The sequence below is a fragment of the Elgaria multicarinata genome, chromosome 14 (genome assembly GCF_023053635.1).
Source record: "Elgaria multicarinata webbii isolate HBS135686 ecotype San Diego chromosome 14, rElgMul1.1.pri, whole genome shotgun sequence".
NCBI lineage: Eukaryota > Metazoa > Chordata > Lepidosauria > Squamata > Anguidae > Elgaria > Elgaria multicarinata.
The window spans coordinates 32,396,840-32,408,925 of NC_086184.1; the positions used below are offsets into that span (position 1 = coordinate 32,396,840).

Below are 12,086 nucleotides of genomic sequence, written 5' to 3' on the forward strand. Positions count from 1 at the left end.
CAAGTGGTAGTTTGGAGATGATGGGTGAAAATCTACTACAAAAGGTACATACTTGTTTTTATTTTTCTCCATCTCTTCTTTGTAGAGAAGGGATTATCTTGAAAAGCAGGTGCCTGGTGGATGTTATAGGGCCTGTTCGGACAACATGTTAAGCCATAGTTAAGCCACTAACTAACCCTTTTACAGCAAATGGTTAGCGAGCATGTTTAAACTGTAGTATTGTAGCCACCATGGTTAGGAATGGTGCGCATGACACGCTAAGCCATTATGCTTAGTTCAAAATGCTTTACCACTGTGGCTTAGCGTGTTGTCTGAACAATTAAATGTGGATATCTTAGCGTGCCATCACAATCAATTACATGAGGACATCTTTGGCATTCAGAAACCACAAGTCAGCTATAATAACAACCTGTGGTGAAATACTTTAATTCTGATGACCACCACCAATAGAACGATTCCCAGCAAAACAACCATCTATTCCAGAAGTCCTTTAAAAAATGGGGGGGAAATTGGATTTATACACCAGACATATTGACTGGGTTTGAATGATTGCAGCAAGGGAAGCAACCATGGTGCCTACTCCCCTCTCCCCCAACATTTGCATTATTCCTCATGCTGCAGCATAGGTTGGCATGTGGTCTGAGCATGACGCAGCGGGAGAAAGGTTATACCCAACCTACAACGTTCAGTAGAGGTTGTAGGGTAGTACGACCCGAGGTTTGGGTGACATGGCAATCTGCACTACAGCGTGGGGGCAGAGCGAGCAGTCACAATGGTTGCTTCTCTTGCTATTATTATTTATTATTATTATTATTTATATAGCGCCATCAATGTACATGGTGCATTGATGGCGATTGTCCAATCTCTCCCACTGACTCTAAACGCCTTGACTCTGAAGGAGAAGCACCATCTCCTGTACTTCACTTGCAGTCTGAGAATTCCACTGAAGCACTAACATTCTATAACTGTTACCCTGGCGGGGGCTGTATTTAAACTCTTATACTATCACTGACAAAGGCAGATGCCAAAATATTTGATAGAGATTATTCATCCCAGTTTTGCCAATAGCTTTGCTATACGATATTAATTCTTTTTGCAATTGATTGCATTCCTCTGGGATCCAGGGTTTGCCTCACTGCTGAGCTGTTTAGTTGCTTTTCTTACACACCTCTCAATGTCAAACATTCCGTAAAACCATCCACACAAACTTAAAAAGGCAAAACCAGGCAACCAATTCAGTTCAGCACCACACATCAAATTTCACTAAAAGATAAAAAGAATTTTATCTAAACATTATCACTCTAATGGATGAGCAAAAAGAGAGTGCTTCAGCTATTGGGTGATATAGAAATGCAATAAATAAATAAACATTAAGAGAAGAAGCACCACACCAAAAAGGCCCTGCTCTAACTCTAGACATTTTTCTTAAGGCATCAATTCAATGAGATTTTGATGGGATCGTGGCTGCTCACAAAATAATCTTATCTTATCAAAAAAGTAATACACCATAAGGGGGAATGGCTCCAGATGAGCCATACTGGAACATGAGGGGGGCGGGAAATCCAAAATCCACAGTTGGGTAATACCAAAAGGGTATTCCGAGGGGGGACCGGGCAGCGAGAGAGAGGAGACGTGTTCAGCTCCCCTCTAGCATCCTCCTCTGCTGCCTTGTTCCTCGTTCCTTTCCGCCCTTGGTTTTATGCTTCTATGAATCTGCGGAGCTCCGCAAATAAAATTTATAGCTTCGCTCATCTATACTCTGTAGTATCATATGTGTGCATGTGCGCATTAATAACTGCACTACAAAAAAATTCAGGAGATAAATTGCTGTTGCTGCTGCACTGTGACGCTCTTTGCGTAGATTCAAATCTACAAAAATTTGGGTTTATATTCAATGAGGAGCAATCCCGTTGTCGTATAGACGGGGGCCAGTTAAGAAAGTATGTCCTCACACATAGGATTGCTTTCTCAGAAACACAAGGTGTCGAGTGCTTGTGCCACACAAATGCATAAACAGATATACGACAGTTATACAGGACATATGAACCTGCCTTTTATTGAGCCAGACCTTTAGTCCATCTAGTCCAGTATTGACTCGGCCTCTCTGGGGCCTCTCCCATCCTTTTATTTTTTTAAAACCTGGGTATTTGAGGATTGAATCTGCTACACCCCTCATGCAAAACCTGTGCTTTGAGGTAAGTTCCTCACTTAGGGGCACATTTTTTTATTATCAGGGCAACTTTTTATTAATTAAAAGGCATTTAATTGATTTGTTAAACCAATTTATTGACCTAAACACTGCAGCCCTAACAACTAGGGGCAAACTCACACATGTTTGTTCACCCCTTCATGTTCTTTAACTTGTCTGCTGTGAACTGTGCATGTATCTTCTAAAGGGAGGGCGCACAAACTTTTTGGCACCACAGGTCACATTGCCCAGCACCAATGTGTCTGTACATGCGTGCGCATATACACAGGTCTGTGGCCACACAGACACGGACACACACAAGCCTGGGGTTTCTCTTGCTAGCACTAGGAAGAGATTGGAGGTAAAGGACAGGATTCCCTTTCAAACACTAGCGTAGGAAATCCCAGGCAGTGCGGCTGCATCCTTTTTGGTGGCGGCAGCAAATGGAGGGGCTCTGGTGGGCTGCCAGAAATGGTTTGGTGGGTTGTACTTTTTGCACCCCGATTTAAAAACAAGTGTGCGTTTTTCCATTCCCTAATATTATTTATTTGCATTTACATTTGTACAGCTAGGAACAGAGGAAGCTGCCTTATACCAAGTCAGAACATTGGTCCATCTAGCTCAGGATTGTCTGCTTGACTGGCATCACCCTTAAGGGGCTTGAACAGAGGCACAGAGAGAGAGACTTTCCCAGCCTCACCTGGAGATGCCAAGCAGTGACATCTGGAACCTTCTGTATACCAAGCTCTACCACTGAGCTATGTTCCAGCACATCTTATAGGAACATAGAAAGGTGCCTTTATGGAGTTTGACCATTGATCCATGTATCTATTGATTCGTTTGATTTGTATCCCACAATTCCACCAAGAAAACTCATAGAAACTTAAAAAACAGATAAAAACTTGATTTAAATAAATATAAATTTAAAACACATGTAAAAAACCACTGTCTATGCTGATCAGCAGCAATGGCTCTCCGGGGTTTCAGACAAGAGTCTTCCTCAGCCCTAACTGAAGACAGCAAGGACTGAATGGGATCTTCTCCACATAAAGCAGGTGCTCTGCAAGTCAGGGGCAGCTGTACTATTAGACCAGCCTTCCTCAACCTGGGGCGCTCCAGATGTGTTGGACTACAACTCCCAGAATGCCCCAGCCAGCTGGCTGGGGCATTCTGGGAGATGCAGTCCAACACATCTGGAGCGCCCCAGGTTGAGGAAGGCTGTATTAGACAGAGTGAGATGCCTGCCTCGGGCAGCAGATTTCTGGTGTAAATGCAAAAGCAGCAAACTGTTAGTTATTACTTTATTATTATTTTTATTATTATTTGGTTAGAACCAGACTTTGATAGACCCACTGAAATCAATGGGACTGATTGTAGTAAAACTGTGGTTGCTTCTAGATGAGCACTTTATGGTGCTCATAATCTGTGAATCTGCCCGATTCACAGAATTTTATGGAGTCCAGAACACTGTGAAGAAAGACAAGATGGGACCGCTGCACAATGCCGTCTAGTTGTTAGCACCAAGCCTCCTCCATGCAGAGAGAGAGAGAGAGAGAGAGAGAGAGAGAGAGAGAGAGAGAGAGAGAGAGAGAGAGAGAGAGAGAGAGAGAGAGAGAGAGAGAGAGAGAGAGTGTGTGTGTGTGTGTGTGTGTGTGTGTGTGTGTGTGTGTGTGTGTGTGTGTGTGTGTGTCTCTCTCTCTCTCTCTCTCTCTCTCTCTCTCTGTCTGTCTGTCTGTCTGTCAGGGGAGGCTTCTGCCCTGCCTCACTCACATCACTTCAGACGTCCTCATCCTCCTCTCCTTCCCACCCTCCAGTTTTCCCTCAGTTTCTTTCCTCTTACCGCAGAAAATCCATTCAGGAGGGAAAAACGGAATAGCTGGGAAATGCCGCCTCATCAGTGGCGCGAGCGGCCCTCCATGTGGAAGAAGCCCCCTCAGGGGCAAGGGCGGGTGGGGAGACGGAAGAAACGGTTGGAAAACACGGGAGGGTTCCGAGTTGAACCCCGAGGCGACGTCTGGATCCCCGTAAAACTCCGCGAACGAGGTGGCGCGAAGAAGGCCTCCTCGCCTGGAAGCCCCCGCACTCTGGGTCCAACCTCACCTATCTTTTATTGCCCGTTCTGAGGCGCGCGCGCGGGCTTTTCTGCCTCAGCGGCCGAAATAACTCGCGCAGCCTCCTCAGACACGAACTGCCTGCCTGGCGCGGGGCGCTGATCCCGGCCTTCCCTCCCTTTGAATAGCGAAGGGGCCGACGGTGCCACCCTAGCCATGGCTACTCGTGAGTAAGCCCCCCTTGAATCCCCAGGTTAACGGGTATTAGATTGCAGCCTAAAATGCTTGTGTGGTGAATCAGCTCCTCAGGCTTCCTTGGGGCGGGACGGGGCAGGGCGGAGCAGCCGCCGCCATTATCAACGTTCTTTATTATTCGGCGTCGTTATCGCCGCCCCTCCCCCCGCGTGACCCCGCCTCCTGTCATTCTCCGGCTAAGCCCCGCCCTAGCCCCTCCCCCTCGGCGCCCGGCTGAGGAGCCGCCGTCGCTCTCCGTGCTGGCGTTTCCGGAGTGCAGCCGCCGCCGCCGCCGCCGCCAACCACCACCACCACCACCACCACCGTTCGTCGTCGTCGACGATCCCCGAGCGAAGCAAGCCGAGCCGGGGCCGCACCGCGCGGCGGACTCTCGCTGAAGCAGGTGAGCGAAAGCCGGGCCCGGACCGTCCCCTTCGCCGCCGCCGGGCCTGGAGCTGTCGTCGCCGCCGCCTCAGGGGCGGCCGTGCGCGGAGGGACCCTCCCTGTGAGGAGAGGGACGCGTGAGGAATGGGGAGGCCCGCTAGCATGAGGGGGGACTGTCCCGGGGTGGGCGCGGAGGGCAAGCGGGGCTTGTGTATGGGGTGGGGTGGGGTGGGGTGGGGTGGGTGGGGAGCTGCAGCAGGAGAGCGGTTTCCTTCCTTAAGGCAGCCTGAGGTAGGGGCGACGGTTCGGGGGGGGGGCTTCACGACTCTTCCTTCTTGGGCTGCTGAGAGGAAGGCTCCGGGGGGCGGGATAGGGGCGTCGAGGGGTTTCTTCAGTGGCAGCCCCCCTCCCCGAATTCCCCTCCCTCTGCCCCCGCCCTCCCTTTTTTAGGTGGGCAAATTCCGAACGGGACTGGGCCGGAGTGCGCCTGCGTGAATTCCAATGCATCTTCCTGTGTAATAGTGACCCAGCCCTGCGAAGGCTCCGGGTAGCAGCAGCAGAGCGGCGCGCGCGCGCGCGCGCGCGTGTGTGTGTGTGTGTGTGTGTGTGTGTGTGTGAGAGAGAGAGAGAGAGAGAGAGAGAGAGAGAGAGAGAGGGGGGGGGGCAGGCAGGCAGGCTGCTATGCCAGGCCCTGAGGAGGAGAGAGGGGAAGGCCTGCTCTAATCTCGCTTCCTGGAGCCAGCTTGATACCAGGACAGGAAAAGGGTACAAGGATTGCTGGTTTGGTTCTGGCTTCTTCTTAACCTCTTGCTTTCAACCTTATGGTTACGTTTTGGGAAAGTAGAACCAGCGAGGATGGATCGTCAGGATTAGAATGCTTCTCAAGTCCCCTGGAATTAAGTTAGTTAGTCTTCCAAGCCCCTTTGTCATGGCTGGCAGAATGACCCCACCTGTGATCTTTCAAAGCAGGTTTGTATATGTGAGGGGCTATCTCGTTTGTTGGTCTTCAGTTCATTGGTTGGTGGGACCCACTACTGGGTTGCAGTGTGACCTAAGGTGGATCATACTAGCAGCAGCAGCACAATACAAATATAAGGGGGTAAATTGAATTGGGGACCCAAATGTATGCATGGGCTAAAGCTGCATACCAGAGCTGAAAAGGTTGAAGTGGTGGTTTTGGAACTGCTTCTAAAAGCGTGGGTTTTAACAGTTCTAGGCAGTTATAATGTGTGTGATATAGACCCTGATCAGCTGACATGCTAAGCCATGATGGTTAAGCATTTTGAGCTAAATATTATGGCTTAGCATGTAGTGTGAATCATGACTTAGCATGTCATGTGAATCATTCCTAGCCACAGTGGCTACATGGTTTAAACATGCTAACTAAAAATTTGCTGCAAAAGCGGTCTTGGCCTAACCATGGTTTAGCATGGCATCTGAACAGGTCCATAATCAGTTCACGCAAACCTTTTAATTGGTTTATATGGGAGGGCAAAGTTGATAGTAGTATTGTTGGATAGTTTTGGTTGCTCGCAAAGCGGACCATATATCTGAAAGGCTTTAAATTATTTGCTGTGGCATCTTATCAGTGCTTTTTAAATTTCCTTTATCAGTGATATTTCCACTCTTAATACATTTGATGAATGCATTATCATTTGAGAAGTAAAGCTGGTAGTATGTTTTTTCTTAAAATAGTAAAATATTATTTTATCTAATCACAACGATGTGGACCAATACATTGGTTAATTGAAAGATTTTGTTTAAAAAGGGAACCCAATTTTGACAATAGCACGGTTGCTGTATTTTAAATATACTTTAATATTGGATAAGGAGTTTAGTTATCTTGGCTTCTAGGCTTTTAGCGCCTAGTATAGTTGAATTTTCATGAGCTTTCTGCTATATTTCCTTCTAATATAAACTAAACAAGCCTCAGTTTGGAATTCTTTTCTTTTCTTGCAAATCTCTGGTTTTAGGCATTAAGTTGTCCCTTAACATGGCAAATTCTAATATACAATAAGAAAGCCTCAGCTCAGACTTCTTCTTTTTTTGGCAAAACTGTGATTTTAAGTATTATGTTACCCCTTAACATGGTAAATCTTGCCAGTAAACTGACCTTGTTGAGGTGTAACATCAACATTTAGTGGCAACTCATGAGATAATTCAGCCAGGAGTTTTGGGAACACATGCAGCACACAAGCTGATTCTAATTTCCAGCAACTTCTCACAAATGCTGCATGAACAACCCCAAGTTAACCCAAGAACAAACCATGGGTTAACTTGGGGTTGTTTCACCCATGAACAATCCAAAGTCCCTAATTTCAAACATCCCAGTAGCAAGCCATAAATGTGGCATTTGTAAGTTGTTGCTGGAAGCGGCTCATGCACAGTGCAAGTCCGTGGAATTCATGGGTTCATTAACCCATGAATTGCTGCCAGATATTCTTGTTACATTCAAACATCCTCACTGTAGAGTTCTGAATGGTGTACTCCTTAGCAGTAAACAGTTAAAGATATAATCACCTATTGCTATTTATTGAATTAAAGTATTGAAGTATGCATGCTTGCATATAGATCATGTTATTGAACTTTTCCCATACATTTTCAACTACTTATACAAAATAATATTTTTTCATTGTCATAGGTTTGTTATTTTGAAAGTTTTAAATTTAAAAAGGAAAATTGTTCTCAGGATATTGCTTGGAACAGGGCTCATTGTTTTTTGCTAACTTGTTTAGGACATGCACAATTTTATGCATGTTTAGACAGTCCATGCAGACTGGGAGCACTGGGAGTTTTAGGACTTTTTCTGTCTAAACATACATAGCATTGTGCCCTTAGGCTATTTCCAGAAGGCTAACCATATTAGTCCATTGAAGTAAAAACCAAGAAGTCTTGTGGTACCTTAAATGCTAACAAATTTATTATGGCATAAATTTTCAAATGCATGAAGTGTTACACCAATTTGGCAGCATGCAAATCTGTGGAAATGTGGTTTAATCTTTTGGGGGCCAGGAGGAGAGAGGAGTGAATTTAGTGGAAATTTAAATGCAAAAAGAACAGTAAGCATTATGTTAAAGGTAAAAATATGCAATATAGTTATACTGACAATTAACAAAGAGGTGTCCATGAGTACACAAATATCCTGGCAATGGTAACTTAATGCAAGAACTAGGATAAAGGCCCATAATCTAAGTTCAAGTCACAGGTGGTAGAACTGAATCTCTTGATAGATTGGTGCTTAGCTGTTTCACACTGGAGTCTCCCTTATCTGTTTATTTTTTTATTTATTTGATTTGTACTCTGCCTTTCTACCAAAAATAGCTCTCAAGGCAACTTACAGGTACATTTAAAATTAGATTAAACAATAAATCTTTGCTACTTTAAAATGAGCACTTGTGTATCCTAGGCGCTTGAAATGTTCTTGCACAGATTTCTGAATATTGCCATTTCTGATGACAGAAAAGGCTCTTCCATCCTTTATAAGTGTTGTCACTTGGTTCAGAGTGCAGATTTGTGGGGTTTATCCATCAGAACGGCGTGTCAGTTACAAAGCTCATGAGTTCTGGTAGATTCTTAATGCCAAATTACAACATCATAGTCTTTATTTTAACAAAAAGAAGCATGCATTTTTGAGTCACATTAAAAATAATTTGCTCACCACTTTTCTTCTTTCAGTGCTTTGTGCTACATGCTGTGTGCATGTTTTCTGCTCCCAGTATTTTTTTTTCCTGTTAATCCATTGGGTAGTATCTTTATGGGGACTTGCGTACGTGGCCAGCCTAGGGCTGCGCACAGCTGTGATAGTGTTTCTAGGGGTAAGCTCATTTCAGCATTTTCACTCATGTGGAGACTTGCCCTGAAGTGCTGTATCATGGCGACGCGTGGACTTGGGCTGGCAGGGCTGGGTATTGCAGACCAGTGCCAGTAAGGCTGGTTGTGCACACAGAGCCCTTTTGGATACTACCCAAGTTGTTTATTTAGGGAAATTACTTTTGGTTCAGTGTGGTATGTCTTGCACTTGTGATATGTGGATTTACGTCTTATATATGAACTGACCAAAAAGCTTTGGCTATTGGATGGTGTTGAAATGTAATAAATAAATAAAAAATCTACCATGGCCTAGGCCTAGGACAAGAGACTATCAGTGGGTTTGCATGATCATGGAGGGAAAATAACCCATGGTGGCTTATTTTCCCTCCCTGGCATGCTGGTTGCAAGCTGCCTAATTAGCATAGTTTGTCATGATGTCCGAACCCAGTGAGGGTGGGTGGCTTGGGTGGTTTACAGACCACCCTGAAACCCTAGAACAAGCCATGGATTTCAGGATGGAGAGCATCTGGTTGGGGGAAACTGACAACCATGCGTCTATTTCTACAGTTCAGTTCTTTTCCACTAAAGTTGTTGGGGCACCCCCAGTTTCACTGACATATGATTTGATTTGATTTATTACATTTATATACTGCCCCATAGCTGAAGCTCTCTGGGCGGTTTACAAAAGTTAAAAACAGTGAACATTAAAAAGTATACATCAAAAACATAAACAGTATAAAAACAATGGTATCCATTTAAAAACAACAGTTCTGGGGTCCGTTAAAAAACAAACAAACTTAGCATTGTTAAACACTGTTAAATGCCTGGGAAAAGAGAAAATATTTGATTACATATCTAGTTCAAAGACATATAAATATTTTCTCATATACTTGCTAAAAATAATCACTTAAAAAACATTAATTACAACTTTGAAACCGCCACTGTTGCCTAAGACTGTATTTGCAATTGGCATCTATTCAGTGTTACTAATGAATGTGAAATGAACCATAGGTCATAGAATAAGTAGAGTTGGGAGGGGCCTATAAGGCCATTGAGTCCAACCCCCTGCTCAATGCAGGAATTCGCCTTAAAGCATCCCTGACAGAGAGCACCAGAAAATTTTCTGGAAAATTTTCTGCCCCACACCATTGGATAGCAACAATCACCTTCCTTAAAATGCATTTGTGATCATGCATATGAAGCAAGTAAAGGCTTTGTAGTCAGAAAAACATTGAATGAATAATGCTGATTTCAAGATGTGTGGAAACAGATTAAACCCATACACTTTATTCCGGCATATTCTTGGAGCAATATAAGAGGTTATAATAGCAGTGATGGTAATGGCAGTTGGGTGGGTTGTCTGTGTTCCAAGGAGCTATGCACTTCTGTCTAATGCCTGCTTTCGACATTGGCTTCTAAATAAGATGTCGCATGTGTGCTTCTGTAAGTCTGCAGTCTATGCGGTCAGAAGTAACTCTTACAGAACTCTTGGGGCATTTTTCTGAGCATACGGTTGGATTGTGCATGATACTACTTTTCCCTGCTTCCCCCCCACCCCCGCCCATTTGCTGGAAAAAGCATCTCAGCTGGTGGGAAATAAGAAACAAAACAGCTCAATAGGCCAACAACCTTGCTTTCTGTTTCTTCTCTGGCAGTTTAAGCAAAAGGCAGGAGCTGGGGAATGAGCATTCATGGTGACATTCATTATTTTTTTATTTATTACATTTTTTTATACCACCCAATAGCCGAAGCTCTCTAGGCGGTTCACAAAAATTAAAACCACAAAAAGCATAAATACAACCAACAATTTAAAAACATGAATACAAAATACAATATAAAAAGCACAACCAGGATTAAAACCACACAGCAAAAATTGATTTAGGTTAAAATATAGAATTAAACAGCAAAGTTTAAATTTAAGTTAAATTAAGTGTTAAAATGCTGAAAAAATAAAAAGGTCTTCAGCTGGCGACGAAAGGAGTACACTGTAGGTGCCAAACGAACCTCTCGGGGGAGCTCATTCCACAGCTGGGGTGCCACAGCAGATGGCACATGGGAAAAGTATGCAGAAACTCTACACAATAGTTTGGTGTATGAAAAGGGTGAAATAACTATATGTGTTGGGATAATTTTAGGTAAGTAGAATTATAGCTGGAACTTGACTCTTAAGTAGGAAAATCCTATAAGTTCACCCTTGGGCTTTAATCCTGATTTCATGGTGTATCGCATTGTTGTTCATTTCTACAAAACATGCTGGAGCTAGGTTATAAAGGCAGTTGACCTGGTTAGGCTTAACAGAGACTCAGTTCGGACAATGCGTTAGTCAACACAGTGTGAAAACTCCACTCAACAGTTGAGTATTTGGGGGGGGGGGGTTAGTCCCCGCACAACATGTTCTAACTCCACTGTTTGTGATTGTGGGCTACCGTGGAGTTGAGTAAAATCCATTGCGATGTTTGATAGTTCCTCGCTTCTCCCCCGGTTTCTTCTAATGGTATCCCATCGCCATTGCTGCAAAAACCCTATCCCTGCGGCTCTCCTAGAGCAGCACTCACTCCTTTCACCACTGTTGCCAGGGAACTCTGTATCCAGTGGGGAAAGTCAATGCAACGCAAAATTCCATGGAGCCCGCCGCCCATCACGCAACACAATGGTTGTGCAGGAACTGTCCTCTGCGCAGTGTTGATACTCTGTGTGGAGTGTTTTCCAGAAAAACTCCACCACTGCATGGAGTTTTTCCACCAGATAACACGTTTCTTAATGGTGCAAAAACTCCACAGTGGAGTTCTAAACACAGTTGACTAATGTGTCCGAACTGAGCCTCTGTCTGGTTTAACTGACTGTTTATAGGCTGCTCCAGGTGACTCTGTAAGTACAGGAAATAATCCACGGAGCCCACCATATGACACAACAGTTGTGTAGGAACTCTCCTCTGCACAGTGTTGGTATTCTGTGTGGAGTGTTTTCCAAAAATGCTCCACCATTGTGTGGAGTTTTCCTGCCAGACAACAAGTTTCTCAACGGTGGTGTAACAACTCCACGCTATGGAGTTCTAAAACCACCATTGACTAATGTGTTGTCCGAACTGAGCCAAAATATAGTTTAAGATCAGACCTAGCATAGTTAAGGTCCAGAGAGTGAGGTGGACTAGGCCTTGCTTACATGAGTTTTTGTAACAGAGGGTTTGTGTCAAAGTTGCAAGTGATCCCTAATTGTCTTTTCATGTCTGTCTGTTTTCTGCTTGAAAATTATCTTGTCTATTGTGGAAAGGAAACTAGAGTAGTAACACTAATAAAAATGAGGTTAGTGACCACTCTTTCCTCTTTTCTCTCTTAACTCAAAGGGAGAGTTCACACTTAAACCTAACATTATAAACGTGTGTTTAAAAGTAAATAGTTTTCTGATGTATATAACTAGAA

General features: G+C 44.2%; 1 protein-coding gene across 2 annotated transcripts in view; it reads left to right on the top strand.

Annotated features, from left to right (window-relative positions):
• Positions 1 to 4,791: 4,791 nt before the first annotated feature.
• GARRE1 (granule associated Rac and RHOG effector 1) overlaps positions 4,792 to 12,086 on the top strand; it is a 95,087-nt gene continuing 87,792 nt past the window's right edge. The window contains exon 1 of one of the 2 annotated variants that reach the window (XM_063141315.1): positions 4,792 to 4,876. The gene's annotated coding sequence lies outside the window, so the exon portion shown is untranslated. The remainder of the gene's footprint in view (positions 4,877 to 12,086) is intronic. The other variant, XM_063141316.1, reaches the window with a different exon arrangement.